Genomic DNA, 26,737 nt, shown 5'->3' with positions numbered 1-26,737 from the left:
TACTAGAAAATGGCAAGACTGTGACGTCACACTTCTAGTCTTAAGGTCTTAAGACCGGTGAATCGGGGCAAAATCGTGTCGTGTGCGGCGGGCTTTAGAGTGTTTAGAAAAACGCGCAGGCGTGCGGCGGTTTAAACTGTAAGATGCATTCCGTAAGTAGTGATATGAAAGCGTGAGAGAACGACACTGTGAACTGGGCCCTGTTTCATAAAGCTGTTCGTTAAGTTAAGAACAACTTACGAGCGACTGGTGATCAGTTCTGAAGTGCTATACTTATCAGAATTTCAATAATTCAGCACAAGAACTGATCACCAGTCGCTCGTAAGTCGTTCGTAACTTTACGAACAGCTTTATGAAACACCCCCCTGGTTATTCTCGTGGTGCAGTATAACCGATACGATGATATAAAACCTCGCAACATAATGAAACAAAAACGATTCTTTTGTAAATGGTTTTTCTTGTTGCCGAACCACATGGGGTCGGTTATCTTCCTTTTGTCACGTGACTTAAAGAGGAGGCATTCATTCTACGTGGCGACACTATAAATCTCGGTTTCAAAGCAATAGAATAAGGACATTAAACAAGAGAAACATATTCAGCAATGATAAACAAGGGGAAAAGAGGGCCAAGTAAGGAACATAGCAGGCTCCTTGAGCCTATTAAGATCTGTAATGACTTTGTCTCGTCCTCTGTGACGCTGATTTCAGACGTTAAACGGGGAACACATTTCATTATCATTATTCGTCTCGCACTGTCCCATACAGTTTATAGCCGATAGCTCATCCATAATCCCTCTCCCGAGAATAGAATGGGAAATAGATTCACTTCGATCACCCTTGATCAGCCTAAATAAAATGATATTATTGATATCAGGATGACATACGGATTTGGTTATGTGCTTCCACTGGCTCTTTTAAGAGGTGGGATTTTGTTGCCACGAGATTTTTTCCAGTCACTTTCAATACATTCTGGTCCCTTTTCCAAATACCCTTCAAGGTCCTTAGCTTTATTTTACTTCCTTGTGATTGTAGCAAGGCTTTCATGTGATGCATCAATTAATGAGGGTCGCCATGGAAACGAACCTTAAATAGGGCCACTTCGGAAGTTGCATTTTCATCAACCTGCTTTCAAGAGTAAAAAGGGGGAAAGAAAAACGACGGACTTTACGACGACGCATGCAGTTGGTCATGAGAGAAACATGCCGCTTAAACTTGATTCACCACAAACGGAACACAAATCAAAATGAACTGCATGAATTCAACATTGGTTATTCATTTCATAAACAACGAATTTCTTACATACCACAATTTCTATATAATTCTAGTTCTTCATACTCTCATGATTCTAGAAAGCAATGTATTAAATACGATTCAAAGTTTATAGTAGCTTGATAGATTTTATTAAGCTACTATATATTTTGTGAGCCGTATATGTTTCTCCTCTTTTATTTATTGCAGGTTCCTTCACGTTGTTTCATGGATTCAACTCTCCGAATTTTCCGCTCCGTACTGCTAAGCGCACCTGGAAAAAACAAAACAGAATACGCTTATTATCTTTTGGTGATTTACGTTCCTCACGATAACGACGCGGAATAAGATGCAGAACTGACAATGTTGTAACTTAAGAGAGCGCCCTTGCGCTTCAAAAACAATATTTCATCTCGAGAGCAATTATTCACGAAGAGCAGGGAGCGGTGAGTGTCGTAAATTACGGGAGAACCTAACTAAACAAAAATAATCAGAAAGAAGGAACTTTAGTATCAGTCCTATTTCCTCCAGTGGTGTCAGTTGAGGTGTTTGGAATGGTCAAGTTTGTCAGGATAGAAAAGAAAAAGTTTTACCGATGAGTTGGTATTTGCATTTTGCTGGTTGACAAACTTATTGTAAAATGACACAGCTCTGACAACGAACAAATGATTGAAGCGATATATTACTGGAACTATATTACCATGATACTCGTTTTTATCACAACCGTTAGACCATTTCATTACTGTACTTTAGGTGATGATAACTTTGTCATCTTGTACACGTTTTGGTAATTCCCTGCGCACTAATGCTCAAAATTTAATGGGTAAAGGATGAATGGAATTTCCCGGAAATCTCAGCTGTTAAAAAAAGAACATGAATGGGACGCCATTCTGTATTGTCAGACTGTTTAAACACTCTGAGAAGAAAAAAGTCGTTAGTGCATGTAGAGCAATTTGTAGTTTCTTCCAGGTTCGGTAAGTATAAAAAAAAGTATATGTTCCCTTTCAAATTGTTAACAAGCAGGTCCATGTTTACAAACCTCTCAATAGAACAAACGCTTTATGCAGAACATAGCAATAAATACAATCAATTTTGTCGGGTTCTTTTTTTTATTTCCATTACAGAAAAGCGCTTACCATGAGAGTTCATTAGTTTTCTGATCACGTGATTTACGTCTACATCATGTAGCGCTTGTTGATATTATTTTTTCATCTTTACATACGAAATGTTAGTTTGAAGGAAATTATTCTATATATGCATGACATAACTATTCATTGTTCCATGCAACTTTCATAGGGTATCTTACAATGGCACCGCGCATCCGTGCGACTGAAGGCGAAATTAACTATGACGAATTCCCCTTACTGCAAGCGTGTTTGTAGTTGGCCAAATCAATTCACGTCCCCCCGTGGGTGAACCCCGTAATGAACCCTCAAAATAATAAACGAAGACTTTCCTCTCCCACCTAGAAAAAGAGCGGGGACGCCTCCACGAACATTATAGCCTCCCAAACGTCACGTAAAAGACCAGAATTCCAATGTCAGTATTTCCACGGTGACGAACGTCTGTTGGGATTTAGCCATGATCGTGTTGTGCAGTAATAATAGTCAGCGAATACTAATTCATACCAGAGAGCTGGGCCGCTCTGTTCATATGTCTGTTGTTTGACGAGTTTCTGTCTAAATTTAGGTCGTTTTTTTTTCAGCTCATGACTGGTGACCGCAATAAAGTAAGTTAGCTCAATTTTCATGATTGGTAATTCAGTGATCTTTTTTTCTGAACAGAGTAATGAAAAGGACAGTATATAGACATGGTAGAGGATTTGGCAGGGCGAGAAAGTAAGGGAAAGGTGAGATTTGTAAAAAAAAAAAAAAAAAACAGAGCAAAATAGGTGCATTGCGTCTCTCAATCAACACAATTTTTGTATAGCAGAGCTGATGTTAAGTGAGATCTAAGTACATAATTTTGTTCCTCAAATCAACGATCACCAAATTGGCTATAACCCGATAGTCCTCACGAAATTTTGCTGCCTGTGGAATCTGCATGATGAGCATAAATAAGATTGTATTATTGAAGTGAATTGAATTTATCTATTCAGCATAAAAACAACAGAGAAAGACATTGATGAACAATCATGACAGACACCGAGAAAAAAAAAAAACATAACTTTGGAATACATAAAGCTGAAGGGAAGCAGCCAACGAGGAATCAAGTTTCCTTATAATCTGGCCGACCCAGAAAATCAATTTAAAAAATGCATTGGTGGTAATTTTTCATATTCATAAACAAATGAGATGAACAGATATACCGTTGCAAGAACAAAACATAAAGCAATATTGCATGATATACAATACACTTCATTTACATTACGAAGACAATACGAACAAAGTGAGTTACAATCATTAGATAGAATACATGTAATGCCAGCCAAGCATGTCAAAAACTTAGGAATGATAATTTTGTATAAAATTCTCCTTAAGTTTACGTTTGAATACATTGAAAGCGGTAACTTTACGAATATCATCTGGTATTGAATTCCATATAAGCGGACCTTGATAAAACACAGATTTCTGAAATAACGATGTTCTTACTTTTGGCATGTGAAAATTCTCAGCGTTTCTGGGATAATATGAATGAATATTGCAATATTGCCATGAGTATCACGGTACGATATATCAAAATTTATCCTACATTATAGTGTCCGCTGCGTCACTTTAGATGCACACTTGTTGTCAAGCCTCAATGTAACGCACTTTTAAAACATCTAAGTGGCTGCGAGATATTTGGTTATCGCGTCCCTACAACGACTAAAAGATTTAAGCAGTTTCGTCAATGCTCATCTCAAATCTATATCTTTTGATTTCGATTACAATTCAAAACTGACATGATAGTAGACCAGCCAAACCTCAAAAAAGGCTCTAGATAAGGATTCGACGGCATTTTTTGTTAATGCTCCGTTCTCATACTGAAAGTCTTGCAAAAATACTAAGGAATAGCGTACGGCCGGATGTCACGCGCGTTTTTGCCGAAAAATATCATTTTTAGCACAAAATTCAGAAGCATGTCAAAAATCACGATTTTTATTTTTTGCTTGCATTCAATTGATATTTGAAAGATCATGAGTTTCAATTGTCCCTTTTAATGAAATTGCAATTTAAATGTGTTTCCTTAGCATTTTAAAAAGTCATTTTGTACAGCCATATATGGGGCTCTCAAATGTTTGGGTGTTGTTTTCTCGAAATAATATTCACAGATTACTTAACGTTCTGCAAAGTTTGCTTTTCCAAGCTAATTAGATGATCTTCCAAAAGTACTTTAATGTTTTATAAAACTACAAGTGCTTCTTTAATTGAATGTGTCAATATTATTTCTAGTTTTCTTGAAGAAATCTTTACTTTTAATCAAAACTCTGAACTTGCAGGAACTCAGAAAATGCATTTTCCGAGCATTTTCCAGTAGCCCCGCGCAGCTTGTGTGCGCGCGAATACTTAATACGTGTGCGTACGTCTACCACGCACTGCACTACCCCTACGATCTAGCTACATACAGGTAAAATCTCTCGCGCGAGAGCTGCATGTTTCGGTCGTTGAGTTGGAAACGTGGTGACTGGAAAAGGGACTATTTCCTTCGAATGTAAGTAACTTAGTAAATAAATACATAGTTCCTTATTGCACTGCATAACGGAACTTAAAAATCTGTTTTGATCTATTAGTTAGATATACAACTTTGATCTGAGACTTGGTTAATATCAAGGTTCAAGCGCTAGTACTACGTTAGGCCGATGTCTTTAATTACTGTATTTCGCACCGATCCCGTGGGCGCGGGCATGCCTACCAACCCCCGGGCCGCCACCCGACCGTGCCGGCGGTGTTTGTTAGTGGAACAGCGATTATTCCGTAAAGCACGTCTTGACACGGTGCGAAAAGAGGCCTAACAAACATTAGGTCTACGTCTAGATTTAGGTGTCTTGTTAGTTCGATCTAGGTTTGTAATTTATGGCCTCATCACATGCAGTTGGACTGAATCCTCGTCTACTGTTAGGTTTAATCTATCTAACGGTAATACACTCTCTCTAACTGTTAATACTAACGTTAGTGTTAGACATTCTAGCTAGTAGGGGTAGTGTTACTCTAACGACGAATGTTAGTGTTAGTGCTAGAATGTACGGCTACGCCTGTTATTATGCCAAAACAATTCAATCGGGCTAGGCCCTATGACACTAGTAGTATAATCACAATGAACTTAACACCTAACGTTAGCACATTAGCAGTTGTATAACGTGGACAGTACAGGTCCACTACTACTAACGTTACTGCGCTGGTTAGATGTATTTCTATTTGTAGGGCTAGAGCCAGGTCCAGGGCAAGGGGCTGTAGACTATACAGAAGATGTAGATGTAGATCTACCAACGTTTAGAGTCTAATAGTAATATACTAGACCTACAATATAAAATCTAGGGCCGGGGTCTGAAGCATAAATAGCTGGCGTCTGGAATTAGGATCTAGGTCTAACTCTAGTCAAGATCTGGGCCACTGATTCTACCTAACGTTAGAGGTTTCTAGTAATCTACTACTCATATCTAGGCAGTTTTGTTGTAAAGACCCAGCTTACTAGGCCTAGCTAGACCTAAGTTTAGGCATCTAGAGGTTCTAAAATCTATGCATAATAATTATACTATATATGTAGGCTAACTTTGATAAAAAAGTTCATGTTAGATCTAACATTAGAAGATCCTAACATTAGCTCTAACGTGAATTATCTAGGCTAATATTAGTCTCTAGAGCAGAGGTCTAAGGTTGATTCCACTCTTTCTGGTATTTGTAGACCTGTGGGTTCAGAAAAAGAGTCTAGGATTTAGGCCTAGGTGTTTTATATAAAAGCGAGTCTACAACCAAGTGATCTTGCCATTCGAATATGCCTGAAAGAGAGAGAGAGAGAGAGAGAGAGAAAGTGTTCAGTCCTGACTGCCAACCTCTCCTAATCTGTGAATCATTTACATGTACTCTTCTAGTTTACAAATAGATCTAGTCAAAGAGAAACTATTTAGAAATGTCTTTACTCATAAGTACCAAGTTCTTATGTTAATGTCTCAAAGAATAAAGGTTCATTTGAAAAAATGTAAATATTACATTTTTAATGGATCATTTATACCGACTCACTGAAACCTAAATATCTTCTTCTTTTTTAACTTTTTAAAAAGCTAAAAAAAATATATATATCATCTTAATGAAAGAGATATATTTTTAGTTATAATTGATTTGCATGGGAAACAAAGAAAAGTATGTCAATGTCAAGATGCCTTTTCAAAACAATTAAATTTCAAATTGATTTTATTTTTTGTTCACTATTAGCTTATGATGCTCTGCTTTAAAGATGAAAAAAAAAATTATTTGAGTCATGTTGATTTCTGTTTTCAGCTAGATGTACCAACAAGTGGACAGACTGAGTCTTGTCTTCAAACTTCACCACAGAGAGAGACATATGCCTATTCTGACTTGCCAAAATCTAATTGTAAAGACTGAGCTCTTTCTACCTGCAACAAATTGCAGAACAACCAGAAGGTAAGAAACGGTAAATGTCTTAAATAGCGGTCTAATTTGAAATATCTTTTAAATACTAACTTACTAAGTGTTTGATTATCAAATGTATCACTTCAGTGCCCAGTTGAAAATAATGCCAAATCTAAATACATTGAGTATCAAATATTCCTATTCCATTTGAATAAATTGTAACAAGCATGTTTTCGCTTTGACAGTTGCATTACAATGCAGTGTACAAATACTTTGCAAACAAAGAGAGGAGAATAATCTTATACACGTGTATCTCCATTTATGTAATAAGGGGAGCAAATCTATGATCGGATGTGTATTCTTGTTTTCTTGTAAATTCATTGCATGTTCTATTGTAGAGGATCATATGAAAGAACGGTATTCTATCTACTGAAGATGAGATCATATAAAAATCAAACATAAATGTAATCAAGTAAGATATTATATGTAATGAAATATTTCTCAACCATGTCAATTGGCACAAGTGTTTAATGTGTGCACAAATGAAAATACGTCTGTAGTCACAGATCAATTAACTTTCCATTGTTATTATGTTGCGTTAAGTATGACGTAAGGGTGATATGCTGTGATGTATTGTTCTTTATTTTTATCAAGGTGTCACCAACAAATGGACATGCTGAGTTTGAGATCACATCCACTAGAGTGAGGGGGAGATAGAAAGATGTCTTGACTGCGATGTGAATGCCCTTTCCAGCTCAGAAGTAAGTGTCATCGATTTGAAATTAGGAATATCATCTCATGAATACAAATCGATTTATGCAAGGAAATCATATCCTAATCCACATACAAATGAGAGCATGATACAATCAAATATTTGTGTACAGGAATTACAGGTGTCAAGATGACTTCCATCCTACATAATTCATTTTCAGTAAGATATGGCTTTAGAGCATCAAAGATGATAATAACAATGACATGATTAATGTATTACATGTAAGACAAATTAATGTTGACAGTGACCTGAAGATCCAAAATCTCATACTAAGGGATTCATGAGATCGTGATGATTAATTCTAATTCATGATGAATGTGTTTGTTTATGTTGCAGTATGATTATCCTGTTTCACTCATAAAAATGATAACTTATTTAAGTTTTTGTTAATTGTATTTTCGACCAGAATTAGCACAAAGTGGACAAAATGGACCCTGCAAACCACAGCCAACTACGGACAAGAGAGAGAGAAAAAAAAAAGAAAGAGAGAGATGTCCTGACTACCAACCTCTAATCTGTGCATCCTGCACTCTATTTCGAAAGGAAATGTGGGAGGTAAGCAATAATACATGTACATGTAAAATGTAAACCCCAAATATGTTGGAATATTTTGTCAAGCCTTTGACATCTTGACCAAATTTTTGACTGTCGATCGTTCATTAGGCAGAAAATTAACGCATGTTTTGCTAAATGAATGCAGTACTGCATATGCATGTAGTCAATCACTCCAACAACGAAGATTTACATGAATTAACGCTGATTATTATTTTTTTTTTAGCCTCTGTCAAAGATGGTTGCAGGAGTTTTTATGTTGTTGCAGTCATCATTCACACGCACATCTGTCCTATTCTCATCTTGCAATAACTTAACATTTACTCAGCAGATCATCTTCAACTTTGGTTTTATACAGAAGAGATGATTACCTGCTGAGCCTTGTACAAGTAGCATTTTAGTTATTGTTGTGATTTTGCTGCTGATTGTAAATTACAGGGAAACCCTGATTTTTATTGACTGTAGAGCATTGCTACCATGACATTATATTTACCTTCGGATGGCAAAGTTACCATAACCTCTAAGCAATTTGACTTTGATTAGTTATGAGGGTATTGATGTGAAAGTTCACAGGGACATTATATGCACGAAAGTGTTGAATGTATCCAGTTGCAGTATCAGGCAAGCACTACCTTGAAATTCTTCTGAATGGAATAAAAAGCTTAATGGAAAGAATTGGATATTTGGATCATGAAAGTTTCCTACATTTTATATTTCATCGTGTACTCACGGTTAAATTGCTACAATTAGGATCTACTGTATAAAATAATATACTTTACAGTTTCAAGGAAACACTACATATAGAGGAAATCAAGTAACCGTATGTCTTTATTAGCCTATATGTCACTGTGTCTTCACCAAAGATTAAAATGCCCATGTCACTTTCCTCATCAAGTAAAGACAGATACACCATTTTTTTTTTCTCTCTCTCTCTCTCTCTGTCTCTCTCCAGAAACAACCCTGCCAGGCTATCCGGTCCGCATCCAGATTCCGTATGAAGGATGTCATCAGAACCTGAACTTACATGTGGAATGCATCCATCTAAACTTCTCAAATATAATCACAATGTGCTTTCAGAACTATTATAGAAGTTGAATATATAAAAGACATGTGTATATATTTGACATTTCTACTAATCCAGATTAAATGCTTCTTTTCTAATCTTTTTTTTTCCTTTTTTTTTTCCCTTAGTGATGAAGTAAAACAAGACCTGATATCAAAATGTGCACAACACTACTTGGCAAAGAGCATTTACAATATGATTTGATGTAGATCCACTTCCAATTTTGATGGCAACATTAAAGGGATGAGGGATGGCCTACTTTTGGTTGAGATGGGGGCTGATATGGAGATTTTGTAAAATAATGAGAACCCTGTTACGAAATATTAAAGAGTAAACAATACCAAGAGGAATTCCAAATTTATTTGTTAAAAATTGGTTTTGAAAAGGCTGAGATGTACAAAAACAAAGAGGTCCTAATAAAGGTGGCACCCACTTCTAATTATTATCATTCTGTGTCACTTTTTAAAAAAATTTCTCGGCCGTTTCAAAACCAAGAACTTTAATCAAACAAACTTCAAATTACTCTAAGAATTTGATGCTCTTTCATATTTCATAAGTTGTTTTTATTTGCTTGCAAAAAGTTAAAGTCTGAATCTCCATCTCAACCAAAACTATACCATGCCTTTGAGACTCACAGTTACAAGCCGCATACTAGTAGTTCATGGAAATTGATCCTGTTATTTCCTTTGAAGCCCAAACGCCAACATTTTAATCCTGTCAGATTGGAATGTCTTTTGTTTTTGTTTTTATGGGGGGGGGGGGGGCAACAAAAGGGAAGTGAACTTTGCCTTTCTTCATCAGATGGAGGAAAATATGTGACATGTTAGTCAGAAAAAAAAAACTGCACGTTGAAGTGCTTAAAAAGAGAAAATTTCACAAAGTAACAGTTGGTGAATCTGAAGGGAAATAGCATAGAGCATGTTTTTTCTTTTCTAGTTTAAGATATAAAAGAATAGTATGTAGCTTAAAGGAACGAACATAAGTAAAATGTTTCAATCCAAACGCCAAGTACAAGAAGTAGTGAAAAGAAAATGTACTGGTCAAGATGTATGTTTTGCCAGGTTTTCTTTCACATGTGCCATAATTGTCATGATGTTGGTAATACTGTAATATATGTTAGCTATTCAGGGCCCCAGCAATGTATTCTGGTACTTGGAATGAGGGAAAGTATTAGAGGGAAATACCGGTACCATGCATTTTGGAGAGGTGATTTTTTTTTTCTTCATTGAGAGACGAGTATTCAGTACAGATACCTTATCACACTGGTCTGCAGAACACAAAAATAATATCAGACTAAAAGTAGATTTTTAAAAATTTGGCAGTCACCATTCTAATTTAGTTGTACATTGACGAAAGTTCAATGCAACAGCGTACAGTCATAATTAGCTAGGATATGTAACCACAAATTTTTAAAAAGATAGAGATATTGAAATATTGCTTAAAGAGAACATTTTGTTTTTCTAACTGGTGTAACGTTTGTGATGCTGGACACATTATAGTATATGTCACATTAAAAAAAAAAATTGAGGCTGTCAATGCAGTTAATGTAGTCAGTGCAATTTGTATTGTTTTTCAAACTCTTTTGATGTATATCACAGAGATTTGTCCATGAAAGACATTTTCACTGAGGACTCATTCTTTTCTAAAGCTTTTAATCATTTAAGAAGATTGCTTTCAGATGGATTTTTTTGCTTGTTTTTAGATGTCCACAAATGGAGACTGAGGTTTTTTACCTTTCAAAACGAAATACTGTTGAAGAGAAATAATTATATATATTTTGCAGGATTCAAGCATGTTCTTACTGTGTATGGTATTCTAATCAGCATTTTGGTAACCAGCAACATAGATGTCAAGTGCTGCTATTCTAGTAAATGTACGCTAATGGCAAATCATTGCTTTAAAAAAGAGAAATTGCCTCGTTTACTGTTTACTGTATTTCATTCGTGAACGCTGTTTGAGACGGTGGTTGCGGGCGTGTGCACATTGTGTAGTACGTTTTGTTGGTTGACTGGGAATTTAGAGTGTTGGTGATAACTGAAATGATTTTTTTTTCACAAATTTGTGATAATATAGAAAAAAAATCGAATTGCAAACAAACAAGTTGTTACATGTCTGCTCCAAGGACATAGAACTTGGCCAAGGATTAATATAATCTGCAATATAGACTCGATGATACAACCGACTTAATGATGGGAAGGGGAAATAAAGCTGTTATTGCATTGTACGCATTTCACTTCTACTTCCTTTTCGCTTCTTATTTTCTCTTTTGAGGGTGATATTTGCCTTACTTTTTCACACAAATCCGGGATACATAATAACATTTTTATGTCGCCGACTAAGTGTGCGTTCCAAACAACGTTCATGTCAACAATCAACCATCATAAAAGAAACATTTAGTATAAGTCTTCTGCGGGAGAATAAATCAAAATAAAATGCAAACACCTCGCCTTAGAACATTACAAAAGTAAAAGTGATTTCGTGCCTATCCCTTGCAGGGCTCCGTTTCAGGGCCTGAGAATGCAAACTATATAGCATTACGAATTCCAAAGCATTCTCGGGGGAAGGGGTGAGTATGCAGGATGGGAGATTTGGTATCGTAATTTTTCCCAGTAACATGTGATTTGTTATCACGGTTTCCATGACAACCATTTCCGAACATAGTAAACAATTTTATATAACTCTTAGGTTTCATTGTTAAACATAGATTAGTTAGATTGACACATTTTTCACACACACACAAAATGTTTCAACACTTTCGTACGTTTTACAATTATGAATATTTGAAATTTTCAGGGAGTGACCTAATGATGATCAGTTGCCATGGTAACAACACTACTGATTTTATTTTATTTTTTTTTGGGGGGGGTGGGGAAGAAGCACATTTCAGTCATATCAAGGTGCCACAAAGGGTTTTGCAGTCAGCTATCCAACCTGTCCATTGACTTCGCCAATTATGTAAGATAAATACCTACACGCACTATACCATGTACAATATATATGGGCTTACGCTATACATTCGATTTTTCATTCAAAATGCGCGTCCGGTAAAAATACATCGTCCCATTTAGGATAACATAAAACGAGTTATCTTTCGCCTTATCTTGTAATTTCTTTGCTGCATAAGATATCAGAATATATATTATATTTCGGAATAATAAAAACTTTTGAATAGACTGATTTAGGTAGTTTAAAAAAACTTTGAAATATTGGTAGATTTTACAAAGTACAATTTTGAGTAAATCAAGTTTTTATGTTTCATTGCGCCATATATGTGCGTGTAAAAATTCTACATTCAAATGCATATTAGTCAGGTTCTAAACTTGAAATGGAAGATAACACATTTCTAGTTTGAAAGGTACTTATCAACCATTACTTATTTCGGTAAAAAAATAAAAATCGTGATTTTTTACATTCTTTCAAATTTTGTGCTAAAAAAGACATTTTTCGGCAAAAACGCGCTTGACATCCGGCCGTACGCTAAACTTGAGTATTTTTGCAAGACTTTCAGCTGGAAAACTTAGCATTAACAAATTTTGCCGTCCAAAGTAAAAAAAATCGTCTTGGCTGGCCTACTATGATCGTTGTAACAATAATTATTGCTATTCATGCGAAGAATAAAACTAACTTTTAAAAGCACGTATGTTTTTGGAAATGTTTTCTAAGTTGGAAAGGACCCTTTGATTTCAATATGAGACTGATGTAACTTAAATTCCGTCTACAGGCAGGCATAGACTGGCAGCATAGTACATTGTATACGGAAATGAACAAACTGCAGTGGATCCCTATTTATTATGGTACCGCGCAAGTTGATGATTATACATGTACAATGCATGTTAGATGCCACGTTACAAGTATTGACTTAGTCAAAATGGGTGCACGTCACCAGACCGACACCCACGAGTCATACATCCCACGAGTCATACAGCTTACATGTCATACAGCCCATGAATTATACAGCTCACGAGTCATACAGCCCATTAGTTCGACACTATTAAACTAACAAGGCCCACGAGACCGACACATAAAGCCCAGTGTTGTATCTCGTGGGCTGTTTTTACCTATCTTCGAACTCGTGGGGTTTATTTGCCTAGTGTCGAACTCATGGGCTGTATGACTCGTGAGCTGTATGACTCATGGACCTGTTTTCAATGTCGAACTCGTGCGGATGGGCTGTATGACTCGTGGGTGTCGGTCTAGTGGGATGACCCCGTCAAATTTACAGCAACTTCCTTTGACTGTCGTTATCTGTGATATTTTGTACCAGTTAGTTAGTTTTTGGCACTGGCTTGATTTAAGACTAGTAAGGTTTAGTAATATTTGTTGGTTCCTAAGTGTTTACTTTTAGATAATCATGCTTAAACTTTTTGTTTGATACTTGAGCTGAAAGGAAGCTGGAAGAAAATCAATATCTTGATATATAATAACATAAGCTATTATTTCGCGTCCTGATCCTCTATCTTCCCGTCCCTGATGCTCTCTCCGACAGTAACAAATGAAAAACTCGCGCGTACCTTCGGGCTGGAGACATCAGCGATTGGGAAAGCTCGGCCTTCGACATCAATTCCAACTTTCTTGCAAGTCCGAGGTGGGGTGTAATACACCACTCGTGCGACACATTTTCCTCAGAGGGCAACATCGAATGGAAGTTATCTTAGCCCGCCGGGAGATCGCGGCGCAGACGTAGAGACGCATTAATCACGGGAAGAGTTATTTCGGTAATGGACGGATGGGAAGGAAAACAAGGCTTTTCCAAAATGTGTTTTCTAAAAGTCGATAACCCTGCAACCTTTGTACCAAAATCAACCTGGAGCTTGGTGAAAGGGAGTTTTCAGACAAAAAGGGAGTCAATGTTTCTGTATGTGTGTGTGTGTGTGTGTGTGTGTTTTGGGGGGAGTCTTTTGTCCTCATTTGTTGTTGTTATGTGCTTTGTTCCATATCGAATGTCTTCTGGCTGTTCTCTTTTTGTCTTTAATGTTTGCCGCGCTGCAAAATAAGGGAACATTATAAAGTAACCCAATTCTTACCCTGTTTTGCCCCTGCTGAAGATTAAGATGTGGATATCATCGGCAAAGAGGACTTCGTCGGACTAGATTAAAAAAAAGAAAATGTTTATGTTCTTATCTTTTATGAAATACTTAAAAAAATGGAACCAAACACTTGATCTTACGTGAGATTGCGAGTATATTCTTATCAGTTGAGATCCAGTCAATTTTTCTCATGTACAATGATTGACTTGGTGTGCTCTATTTGAAATGATCATATTTTCTCATGTGCTTCCGAACGTTGGTTGGAAAATCCTAAGCTCTGTCTGTCTGTGGTAATTATTTCTGATTGTTTCTCTTCTCGGGGGAAGCACAACAGGGGAAGAATGATGTCTTTGTATTATACATACATGTGTGTGTGTGTGTGTGTGTGTGTGTGTGTGTGTGTGTGTGTGCGTGTGTGTGTGTGTGTATGTATGTGTGTGTGTGTGTGTGTGTGTGTGCTTGATAGTGTATTGTACTCTGGAATACCGAATAGCTAAGCACCACCACCATCATCATCAGAATGGTAAAGGCCATGACAATAATCATGATAATAACGAAAATAATGATGATGATGATGATGATGATGATTATGGATGCTGATGATAATGATTGTAATAACAATCATCATCATTGTCACCATCACAGTAATAATCATACCCCGCTCGATGGAAAAGATAGAAGATGTATAGAAGAATCTATACGAGAGGTTAAGAAGCGCCGACCCATCTCTTCGACTCTGATAATTTTGTGTGTCACGAAAACAGAGTGATAGTTTCTTTAACCCACTATAGACTGGAAAAATAAAGTTCGCTCGTATAACACCCTAGGAGTTTGTTTTGAGGGCACTAGGTATTCCTGCACATGAAGTTATTGTCAGCAAACTCGTCTAAGAGGTCGTCTTTAAGACCTCGCGTTGTTCTCAGACATCAAAGTGATAATTAGGATAAATATTTGTCTTCGGTCGATGACTCATACTCCAACCGAAATGGCACACGATCTCAGATCCATATACCATTCGTGCTATTCGCATTTTATACAGGTCTACTGAAACAAGGATTACATGGTCGGAAGGAATCATCAATAAGTGGACCACTGTGAACTAAATGGTTTTTAGGGTTATAGTATAGAGTGCTCTTAAGTTTTTAAGACTCCATTTCACGGTCTATTTCCTTGCCGTACTTTCCTTTCTTTTGTGGGGGGGGGGGGGTCCTGCATTCTGAGTACATGTAGTTTGTAGAGTCTATACGCAAAAAACAACAACAATGGAGAGAATATAAACATTGATTTGAGTGAGAGAGAGAAAGAAAACTGAATAGCCACTAATGCCCGTGTATAGGTACACTAATCAGACGGAAGATTCAATGTAGCCACTTGGTCATAAGATGGCGCTTAACCTAAGCATGACCAGCCATTGCCACTGCTTAAAGGTACTGTTTAGCATTAGGAGCATTTTAAAAATGTTCGAGTTATCGCATCTAATGCATATGTGTAGGTCAGTTGTGTCACAAAATATCCTAACATATGAAAATTTCGCAACAAGCCTAAACTATAAGGAGATGTCACTATTTTCTCAATAAACCATAACTGTAGACGGCGACAGCACATATTTGTGTGTGTGTGTGTGTGTGTGTGTGTGTGTGAACGCATGGTGTATGCCTCAAAAGACCAAAGTGATACATACATTGTCTTCATACGAAATGTTGAAAATGTGAACCCTGACCCCCACACACCACCCGTCGTGACGGACATGCTGACTATCGTCCTTCGTCTAATTGTGAAACATAATCGTAGGTTTTCGTTCATTATCTTGTACATTTCCAAGAACTAGCCTACTGGTGTTTAACTCTTGGAAATCTAAAAGTTACACCTCATTTGGCATCAAATTTGATTTTAAGTCGAATTTGACCAATTATTGTTCTAACTCTTATTTAGTTCGATTTGTAAATGCAAATTTAGAACCAAACTCTGATAGACTCATCTTTCCTCTGGAACTTCCACCAGACATTATTTTGTGGAGATACATATTCACGTTGATGACGTAACGGCTGCCCCTAAAATACATGGTGAACGCCCTCTCAAGGGACTCTTGGCATTTGGAAGAGGAAATAACATGGTGGGACAAAACTAATACCTCAATATGAAAGGTAACATACGAATCTACCTAAGGACATAAACATGCTTCTGTGAGATGCAGTACATGATTTGAAGAGAGTGGACAGAAGGAAAAGTTATAAACATTATAAAGTTCTCCCTATGGCATTTCTGCCCGATTTTCGATTTTATGAAGAGTGCGTATCTATACGCAGAAGTCCAAGGTCCATTTTGATGTGTGTTTCCAGAAATGTGCGTTCTACTTGATGACGATGCACATCGATAAATCTCTTATAACTGGCATCGATTTCGTCTAGAAATGAAGGTAGGCGAAAACGCATTCTTTTTTTTTTTCAATCCAATTTTCCTGCTCTTGCTTGTATGTGGGTGGGGAGAGGAGTGAAAAAAAAATGATGAGCGACATTTCATCATTTACACAGGCAGGTGGTTTTTGGTGCTGAAATAAACATGAGTGTTTGGATAGACCTGTTATGTCGGGCCTACGGTCGATGAAATCCCTGTATGAATGTTTTCCTTGCATTTCGGTTTGACATGTCTGCCTTGTGGGATTCGTATTGTGTTTGTTTCTACACATCCTAAGGATTAATTTTTCGTTATTGGTGGACTCCCTCCCTCTCCTCAATACCTCTCCCCTCACAAGAGAGAGAGAGAGAGAGAGAGAGAGAGGGGGGGGGGAGAGAAAAAAAGAAGAAGATCCTGCCGGTGTAGGCGCTGAACAGCTAATACAGAATCGCCACATTGATTTTAAGATTTAAAAAAAATGGCATACACCTCACTGACACGGGAAGAAAAGTTGTCGCTAGTCAGACAAGAGAACAGAGCGATCAGGTGACATAGCTCCTGCTTCAAAAGTAAATGCCCTGCTAACTCCAGACTCGCCGTCATAGCAACGCCCGTTGTTGTTGCACACAAACACAAACACACACGCAGACACACACACACACACACACACACACACACATACCAACTCCCCAATAAATGAAACAAAACATCCGATGGCCAAATCAAGATGAATCTGATTTTGCCTTTAAGACACTCTATATACGCTTAGGGCGGACGTCCACTTGGGCGCGGACAAGCCCCGGAAGGGTTGCGGAAGCAAATTTTGTTATTTCGGCATCCTGTCCGCGACAGACGCGGAATAACTTTGTGAATCGGCTTGTCCTGGGACATTCCTAGGACTGTCCGCGGACTGTCCGCGGACTGTCCGCGGACTGACTGCGGACAAACCTAGGAATCACTCCGGAAAAGCGCGAAATACCTCGGAATATGCTAATCGTAGCCGGGCAGCGCGGAAACATCTAGGATTACACCAGGAATGAACGCGGACAATCAGGATGCCTTCCGGACAACACAAGTTAGGCATGCGGACAAACTGCGGACAATACCAGGAAAATGGAAAGGTATAAATTTGGCGCTGACTTTGACTTTTCCTCATTTGACTGCTAGCCGTCATTGATGCTTCTTGTTCAATGTTGTGCTTCCGCAGTAGCGGCTGATATCATATTAATATGATTGGTCAATATTATTTGATAATAGAATGTGACCACCAATAGTCGAAGAATAGGATTGTCTGCATGTCGACTGACGACTCTTTTTTTTTTTTAAATTTGTCTCATCTGGGAGAACAATTATTTTCTCTGCCTGCAGTCACATGGATATTCGCAAACTTTTTGAACCATATATATATATATATATATATATATATATACATAAAAACATATACATATTCACCAACGGTTTATTTCTTCACAAGAAATAAACCGTTGGTGAATACAGCATGAACTTTGTTGCAGTTTTGTTACTTATATATTTATATATTCTTTATTCCCTGTTTTTAGACCTGTCCTTTATCCATCGTGTACGTGTTTTGTCTGATACTTCTGTAGAGCATGCCAAAATGATCCTAATCATTAAATTTGTGTTTCTTTCTCTGATTTTTACCCTTGTGCATCTCTAACCCTCTCTTATTTTGATCACTTTTGAACATTTTCAAGTCCGAGAATTTTTTTTTTCATGATTAGAGCTTACTAGCCTATCGTCAGTGAAGTGTAAAAATGGGGAAATATTTCTAACCTACTTTACTTTACTCTTTTTTTGGGGGGGGGGGTTCAGCTGGGCTGTCAAATTGGACAATCGAGTTTATTTGCAACTAAAACAAAAAGAGAAGAAAAATTATTAGGTAATAACAACCACGAAAATCATTCAGGTAAAGAATATTTCTGATGATTTGTGATGCTTAATGTGCACTTAAATATATACACTCAGCAAAAACAAAACAAAAGAAAGACAAAAATTCAACACTTTTTCGAGTTCATGATTTATTGCTTTTTCTCTCATTTCACTTGAATTTTGAAGTGACAGAAAATTCTTCATTTTCCTCCATCATCTTTAGCTTTCATTGTTATTTTGGGCTTCAAAGATATTACATTGTAATGAGACCACAGGTATATCTTTGCAATTGAATTCATGCTTTTTAGTGTGATGAATTTGTCTTTTCTTCTAATATGTTGTATCATTAGAAAGCATTTACGTATGAATAACAACTTGTTCATGTTTATATAATACATTAACATTTAGCCAAAAATTCTATGCTTTCTTTTTCTGAGTGTACTTCCACCTACTTTTGTGATTTTTCAGCTGGGCTGTCACATGGGACAACATGGTTTGTTTGCAAATATAATACGAAAACAAAATAAAGGAAAATGTACTATAGTAAGTAATAGGAACCAGGAAAGTCACTCAGATGAAAAATAATTTCTGAAAAGATCAAATCAAAACAAACTTACTAGGAAGTTAGGGGCTGATTTCACTTCTTTCTGGTTGCTTTTGGCACAGTCTCTACTACCTTCTTCTTTGCCTTCTGGGACCGGAAATTCCTTAGATTTACCTGTTCTTCATCACTAGACGAAAGGTGTGCCTGTGATGGAGATATTTGCATGGGGGCCTCGCCTCCCTTCTTACTCATTTTGCGTTTCATTGGCATGACGCTCGCGGAAAGTGTCGACATTTTCGTGTCTCGATCACAAAATTTCCGCATAGGATCCGGACACTTGCATATATAGATCCGCATCGGCTCCGCGCTGTCCTAAAACATTCCTGGTGTCTTCCGCTTTCATTCGGGAAGCTTCCCCACACCGCGGGATTCTTTCCGGAGCGTGTGCGGAAGGAGCGGAAGGGTTCCGGACAAGCGGGACATCCTCAGGACATCGTCAGGACAAGTCGCCGAAGGTGTCAGGAAGTTCATTTCCGCGTCCAAATTTTGGTCTCGATCAAAATTTGGACGCGGAAATTTTTCTCTCTCCCGAAGGTGCGGAAACGCCCGGACATGTTTAGGACAGTGAGCGGACACGTTCAGGAACGTGCGGACAGGTTCCCGAAGGAGTGCGGAATACCAAATTTGCATTCCGGGGCTTGTCCGCGTCTTGTCCGCGCCCTAGTGGACGCCTGGTCTTAGGGCGGACGTCCACTTAGGCGCGGACAAGCCCCGGAAGGGTTGCGGAAGCAAATTTTGTCATTTCGGCATCCTGTCCGCGACAGACGCGGAATAACTTTGGGAATCGGCTTGTCCTAGGACATTCCTAGGACAGTCCGCGGACTGTCCGCGGACTGTCCGCGGACTGACTGCGGACATTCCTAGGAATCACTCCGGAAGAGCGCGAAATACCTCGGAATATGCTAATCGTAGCCGGGCAGCGCGGAAACATTTAGGATTACACCAGGAATGAACGCGGACAATCAGGATGCCTTCCGGACAACAAAAGTTAGGCATGCGGACAAACTGCGGACAATACCAGGAAAATGGAAAGGTATAAATTTGGCGCTGATTTTGACTTTTCCTCATTTGACTGCTCACTGATGCTCCTTGTTGTTCTTCAGCAGTAGCGGCTGATATCATATTAATATGATTGGTCAATATTATTTGATAAATGTGACCACCAAAAGTCGAAGAATAGGATTGTTTGCATGTCCGCTGACGACTCATTTTTTTTTTTTTTTTTGATTTGTCTCATCTGGGAGAACAATTTTTTCTCTGCCTACAGTCACATGGATGACATTCGTAAACTTTTTGAACCATGCATATATATATATATATATATATATATATATATATATATAATATATACATAAAAATGCAAATGTAAATATGTATATATAGTCATGTTGATAAGGTAGTCCACGTGTGGGCAAGATAAAAAGATAAGTAACAAAACTGCAACAAAGTTCATGCTGTATTCACCAACGATTTATTTCTTCACAAGAAATAAACCGTTAGTGAATACAGCATGATCTTTGTTGCAGTTTTGTTACTTATAGTACTAACTGTTACTTATGTTACTATATATATATATATATATATATATATATATATATATATATATAAATGTATATATATATATATATATATATATATATATATATATATTTATAAATGTATATATATATACATATATATATATATATATACAGGTATATATATATACAGGGTGTATATATTCTTTATTCCCTTTTTTTAGACATGTGCTTTATCCATCGTGAAGTATATACATGTTTTGTCTGATACTTGCCAAATTGATCCTAATCATTAAATTTGTTTTTCTTTCTCTGATTTTTCCCTTGTGCATCTCTAACCCTCTCTTATTTTGATCACTTTTGAACATTTCCAAGTCCGAGAATTTTTTTTCATGCTTAGAGCTTACTAGCCTATTGTCGATGAAGTGTAAAAATGGGGAAATATTTGTAACTTACTTTAATTCACTTTTTTTTTTTGGGGGGGGGTTCAGCTGGGCTGTCAAATTGGACAATCGAGTTTATTTGCAACTAAAACAAAAAGAGAAGAAAAATATTAGGTAATAACAACTACGAAAATCATTCAGGTAAAGAATGTTTCTGAAATGATTTGTGATGCTTAATGTGTACTTAAATATATACACTCAGCAAAAAACAAAGCAAAAGAAAGACAGAACATTATCACTTTTTCGAGTTCATGATTTATTGCTTTTTCTCTCATTTCACTTGGATTTTGAAGCCAGAAGATTCTTCATTTTCCTCCATCATCTTTAGCTTTCATTGTTATTTTGGGCTTCAAAAATAATACATTGTCATGAGACCACAGGTATTTCTTTGCAATTGAATTCATGCTTTTTAATGTGATGAATTTGTCTTTTGTTCTAATATGTTGTATCATTAGAAAGCATTTACGTATGAATAACAACTTGTTCATGTTTATATAATACATTAACATTTAGCCAAAAATTCTATGCTTTTTTTCTGAGTGTAATTCCATCTACTTTTGTGATTTTTCAGCTGGGCTGTCACATGGGACAACCTAGTTTGTTGGCAAATGAAATACGAAAACAACATAAAGGAAAATGTACTATAGTAAGTAATAGGAACCAGGAAAGTCACTCAGATGAAAAATAATTTCTGAAAAGATCAAATCAAAACAAACATACTAGGAAGTTAGGGGTCTGATTTCACTTCTTTCTGGTTGCTTTTGACACAGTCTCTACTATCTTCTTCTTTGCCTTCTGGGACCGGAAATTCCTTAGATTTACCTGTTCTTCATCACTAGACGAAAGGAGTGCCTGTGATGGGGATATTTGCATGGGGGCCTTGCCTCCCTTCTTGCTCATTTTGCGTTTCATTGGCATGACGCTAGCGGAAAGTGTCGACATTTTCTTGTCTGGATCACACAATTTCCGCATCGGTTCCGGACACTTGCATATATAAATCCGCATCGGCTCCGCGCTGTCCTAAAACATTCCTGGTGTCTTCCGCTTTCATTCGGGAAGCTTCCCCACACCGCGGGATTCTTTCCGGAGCGTGTGCGGAAGGAGCGGAAGGGTTCCGGACAAGCGGGACATCCTCAGGACATCGTCAGGACAAGTCGCCGAAGGTGTCAGGAAGTTCATTTCCGCGTCCAAATTTTGGTCTCGATCAAAATTTGGACGCGGAAATTTTTCTCTCTCCCGAAGGTGCGGAAACGCCCGGACATGTTTAGGACAGTGAGCGGACACGTTCAGGAACGTGCGGACAGGTTCCCGAAGGAGTGCGGAATACCAAATTTGCATTCCGGGTCTTGTCCGGGTCTTGTCCGCGCCCTAGTGGACGCCTGGTCTTAGGGAAGAAGTTGAGAGAAAATTCAATTGAGTTTTTCCACTAGCAAAGAAAACACAGAGAGGGATAGAATCGCCACATGCAATTTTGTGCCTTTGACAATGTTAAGAGGAAATATCTTTCTCGACCCCCCTCTTGTTTTTTCTATTGTAATGGGGATATTTCATGGTTATGTTCCATTTAACTTTACAAAAGAACTGAATGCGATATGTGTTTCGTTATCTGAGTTAAGTGTTTGTTAACAAATTATGTCACTCCGATCTGCATGGAACACTAGCAGAATTTATCACATTTTTGACACTTTAGGTTCATGGACGCACTCTGCTAACTATACTGCTTCTACTACTACTACTACTATACAACTACTTCTACTACTTCTACAACAACAACAACTACTACTACTACTACTACTACTACTATACTACTACAACTTCTACACTACTGTTACTACTACTACTACCACGACGACGACGACTACTACTACTGCTGCTGCTGCTACTACTACTGCTATCACAATTACCATTACTACTACTATACTACTACTACTACAACTACTATTACTACTACTATACTACTAGTACTACTACTTTTACAACTGCTATTACTACTATACTACTACTACTACTACTACTGCTTTTACTATGCTTCTTCTACTACTACCGCTACTATACTACTAATTGATGGATGCGTCCGACATCGAGTACATAATGCCTTGCCAAATACCTCTGTCCATCATAAGTGTTCGCATGCCGGCTATTTCATATCTGCTACCAACATTATCACTTATAGGGGATTAGACGTGACTTTGCAGCGTTACGAAAATACGCAGTTACATGTGGGTTCACCTCGTTCAATTCTCCCCCTCCCCCCCCCCCCCCCCATCCCCTTCCTTTGATTTTCCTCTTATCCGTGCTGGTTTGATAAGGACAGCCACCCGACCCCACCGCATCGGAGAGATTTGCACGGACGCGACACTCACTCCGTTCGTCCGCTCTTGGCTCCGGTCATTTCACATTGGAGTGCGCAGCGGAACGTGTTGTCTTCATTAGATATGAACATACCGGAAACCCGTCCAGTGGGCTGAATAAAGATCTCTCCTCCGTTTCGGGGGAAAAAACCAACAACTCCAAGATATGAAGGCAGTGATCGGCAGAGAGTTAAAGGGTTGATATACTTTCAGGCACTGAGAGCAAGAGTAAGAGAGGGCGAAAAGGAGAGATAAAGTGTGTGCGTTTGTGTGTGAATGGGTGGATGTGTGCTTGTGAGAGATAGGACATGTTTCCTTTAAGCTCATTACACTTTGTATGAAATACAATGTACTAATGAGTGTATAGATTCAGTCCTCTTAGCGCGTATTGTAGCGTTCGAGACAGGTAAATGCACAAAACGCACACACACACACACACACACACACACACAAGAATGTGTGCATTTTATTTTTTTTTCGTGTGCAGAAATACCATTTGCAGAATAAGATTATTTTAAAATCGATATGTTTAGGTTGTCAAAATCTTCGAGAGAAGACCAGAAATACTGAACAGATAGATATTCATACAAATGACAAGGAGGAGAGAAAAGGAGGGTGTATGATATGGGGAGGGGCAGCGAACAGGCCTGTGTTCCATTCATCGTATGACATTAAAGCATATTATCTTAAATTCACAGTCTCATGTACTTTGCATGTATCCATATAACGAACGTATAAGACAAACGTAGATATGGCTATATTGCACACACTTGCAAACACACACGCACAAATACACAAACGCACACACACACCTTTGTGAAGAGAGCCTGGTAAAAGATTGTATAATCTTTTTTAAAGTCTTTTTAATTGTTCCCCAATTTCATAAACGGTTTATGCAGATGCAAGGTACAATATGGCCGAATGTTTTGTTCCTTTGATAGTGAAATAGACATTTATGTTATAAGGAGGGCATTATTCAAAGAAACAAAACCATCGCCTCTAGATGACATTTGCTAAAGCTTTTGGCCCTTGATATTTGATTCAAGCAATATTTTTTCCTATCCCTCCCTGTAATGACTTGGGTTGTCTGTGTCAAATAGTTTTTGTCCCTCTCCTCTCTAAGGAATTATGACACCTCCCTGTACTGCGAACATACTTGGCCACCCAAGGGGATATTTTTCCCGATAGCAAACACCTTTGATTCCCTCATTGCGATTAGAGGAAGGTTTTTTTCTTTCTTTTAACGCTCAGTCAAATGTCAAGCTTTGTTCTGACAGTCTAAAAAAAAAAAACACCTCAACGACGCGATGAATGCTAGAACGCAATTGTGCTGAATAATGATGATTGTACTGTAGGGCCTACAAGTTGCGTTATCATTCATTATTAAAGAGCGGTATTCATTCCATCCAACAAATTTTCACTGCCAGTAATCCGGTGAAAGCGCTCTTATAAGGAATCGCGGATTAAACTCTCCCTATAGAAGAGAAGAATTGATCGAGTTGTTTCGACTTCGGTCGAAAGTGAACAATGTAAGCAATGTATCAATGAATAAAGAGGGGTAGAGATGGAGGTGAAGGAGCGTATATGTCATAATAATTGTTGATTCGAACTGGCTAAATCATGACAAAGGGTCAACGATTGAAGGGTTCTGCACTACAAACTCGTGCGATATCAGAGTAAAGAGAATAATGCGTTATTTTGAGGAGGCTAAAGATCAGAAAGCTCACAAGAAAAGGCAAATATCAGGAGGAGTGTACTTGCAATATTGATTAAAGGACAACATGAAAAGCAAGGAACACTGCAAGCAATGACAGGCGACAGGGCTACTCTCGATGAGTAAATGAGTAAACATAAACATACGAAATTCAGAAGACCGCTAACACGCCAGGATTACTGTCGAAAACAGGGCGATATCAACTGAATAAAGACAGACTTCCAAAAAAGAGATGACGAGGGTATTGGGCGGCAAATATTGTTAGTGCCGTTTTTAGTAATCTGAGAATAACATTACTGGAAACTGACAGAGCTTTAATTGATGATATTACGCCAACAGCGACTAATGCACTTTGCTTATTTGGGGCGAAATGTCACAATACAAACTTGCAATTAAAGTTGAATGCGGGCTCCCCCAGACGCTTAACTACATCCAACACGGCAGTTAATGGTGTGGGACTGAACGGTATCATTTTCGATGGCCGCAAAATGGTGCTATCAACGGCAGGATATTTCCAAAGGCAATGGGTGAGGAGCGAGGAATTATCCCGATTCCAAATTTCAGCATCATGACCCATTCAGGCTACATTAGTACAGTGAGGATGGTGAGAGCATAGACTATTACTGAAAGGTTAAGTCAGATACAGCAAGGTTGTTGACTTGCAGAGTTGTTATGTTCACTGTCAAAAAAAAAACAGAAACAAAAAGATAAGAAACGAAACGCGAAATAATGATAGGAAGTTAGGGACTACAAGGATTTTTTGAAAAAAAAAACACGTTTTTTTTCAGGCAAAATGTCTGAGAGATTGTCAATTATTGACCAAAACTAATAAGACGCAAGTAGATGTGATATATCATGTTTGAGCATGTATCCATCCATTTCTAGCTCATGATGGGGGCAAGACCAGTGCCTGTCGACCTCATACTCTCTCTCCCCACAAGTCCCGGGCAAAAATGAGTTCACGTTTCGGTAAGAGGCGTTTCAATTAAAAAAAAAACCACTCTCGCTCAAAATGCTTCACGATTTGCACAAGAATCTCAAAGTTTACCCTTTGATTTCGGAGGAGATAAGGATTACACAGTGAATGATGACAATTCCGCGTTTGTTCTTGTAAAAATAATATGTAAGAGGTTATAGTAGATATCTTGTTTTATAATTATTTTATCCTAAAAGGGCAGAAATATTGCCCCTCCCTCATTTTGTGTGAAATTGTTTAAAAGTAATAATTTCCTGAAACCAAATTGAGGTGGTTTTTTTTTTCAGGCACTTCACCAATATTTTCCTGCATTCCGAAGGAGTTGTCATATCAAAATATGTATTCAAATGAATACAGCATTTTTTTTGTCACGTATTGTACGCGCTTCAAGATGTTCCAAGGATACCATGGAATTATTCATGCTAGGAAATGCCAGGGCATTGAATGGTGTATTTGTTTGTGCGTTTGTGTGTGTATGTGTATTTTTTTTCTCTGTACGACTATCTTGACATCCAAGGTTATGTGCTAGTCATTATTTCCGTATAATGCATGCTAAACAATGTCTCTTCGACGCCCTTATTATAACCTTCAGAGGAGAAGTCTGCCTGTAAGAGGTGTACGCAGGCTGTAACAAACCGCGCACGTAACGATCTTCAAGCAGTAAGAAGGGGGTAGGA

The 26,737-nt window shown here is 37.9% G+C and overlaps 1 protein-coding gene and 1 long non-coding RNA gene across 2 annotated transcripts in view; one reads left to right on the top strand and one right to left on the bottom strand.

Annotated features, from left to right (window-relative positions):
• The window catches only part of LOC139731100 (neuromedin-B receptor-like), a 148,416-nt gene that overhangs the window by 67,705 nt on the left and 53,974 nt on the right, over positions 1–26,737 (bottom strand). The gene's annotated exons all lie outside the window — the stretch shown is intronic.
• Positions 6,728–8,018, top strand: LOC139731660 (uncharacterized). The gene is made up of 3 exons (XR_011710973.1): positions 6,728–6,808; positions 7,412–7,518; positions 7,936–8,018. It is a non-coding gene; the product is annotated as an uncharacterized lncRNA (long non-coding RNA).

This window comes from Diadema antillarum, unplaced genomic scaffold, assembly GCF_040938485.1.
Source record: "Diadema antillarum isolate AM-2024a unplaced genomic scaffold, OU_Dant_1.0 scf00000022, whole genome shotgun sequence".
NCBI classification, from domain to species: Eukaryota; Metazoa; Echinodermata; class Echinoidea; order Diadematoida; family Diadematidae; genus Diadema; species Diadema antillarum.
Note: the sequence above shows the minus strand (reverse complement) of the source record. Positions and strands in the feature narration are given on the sequence as shown.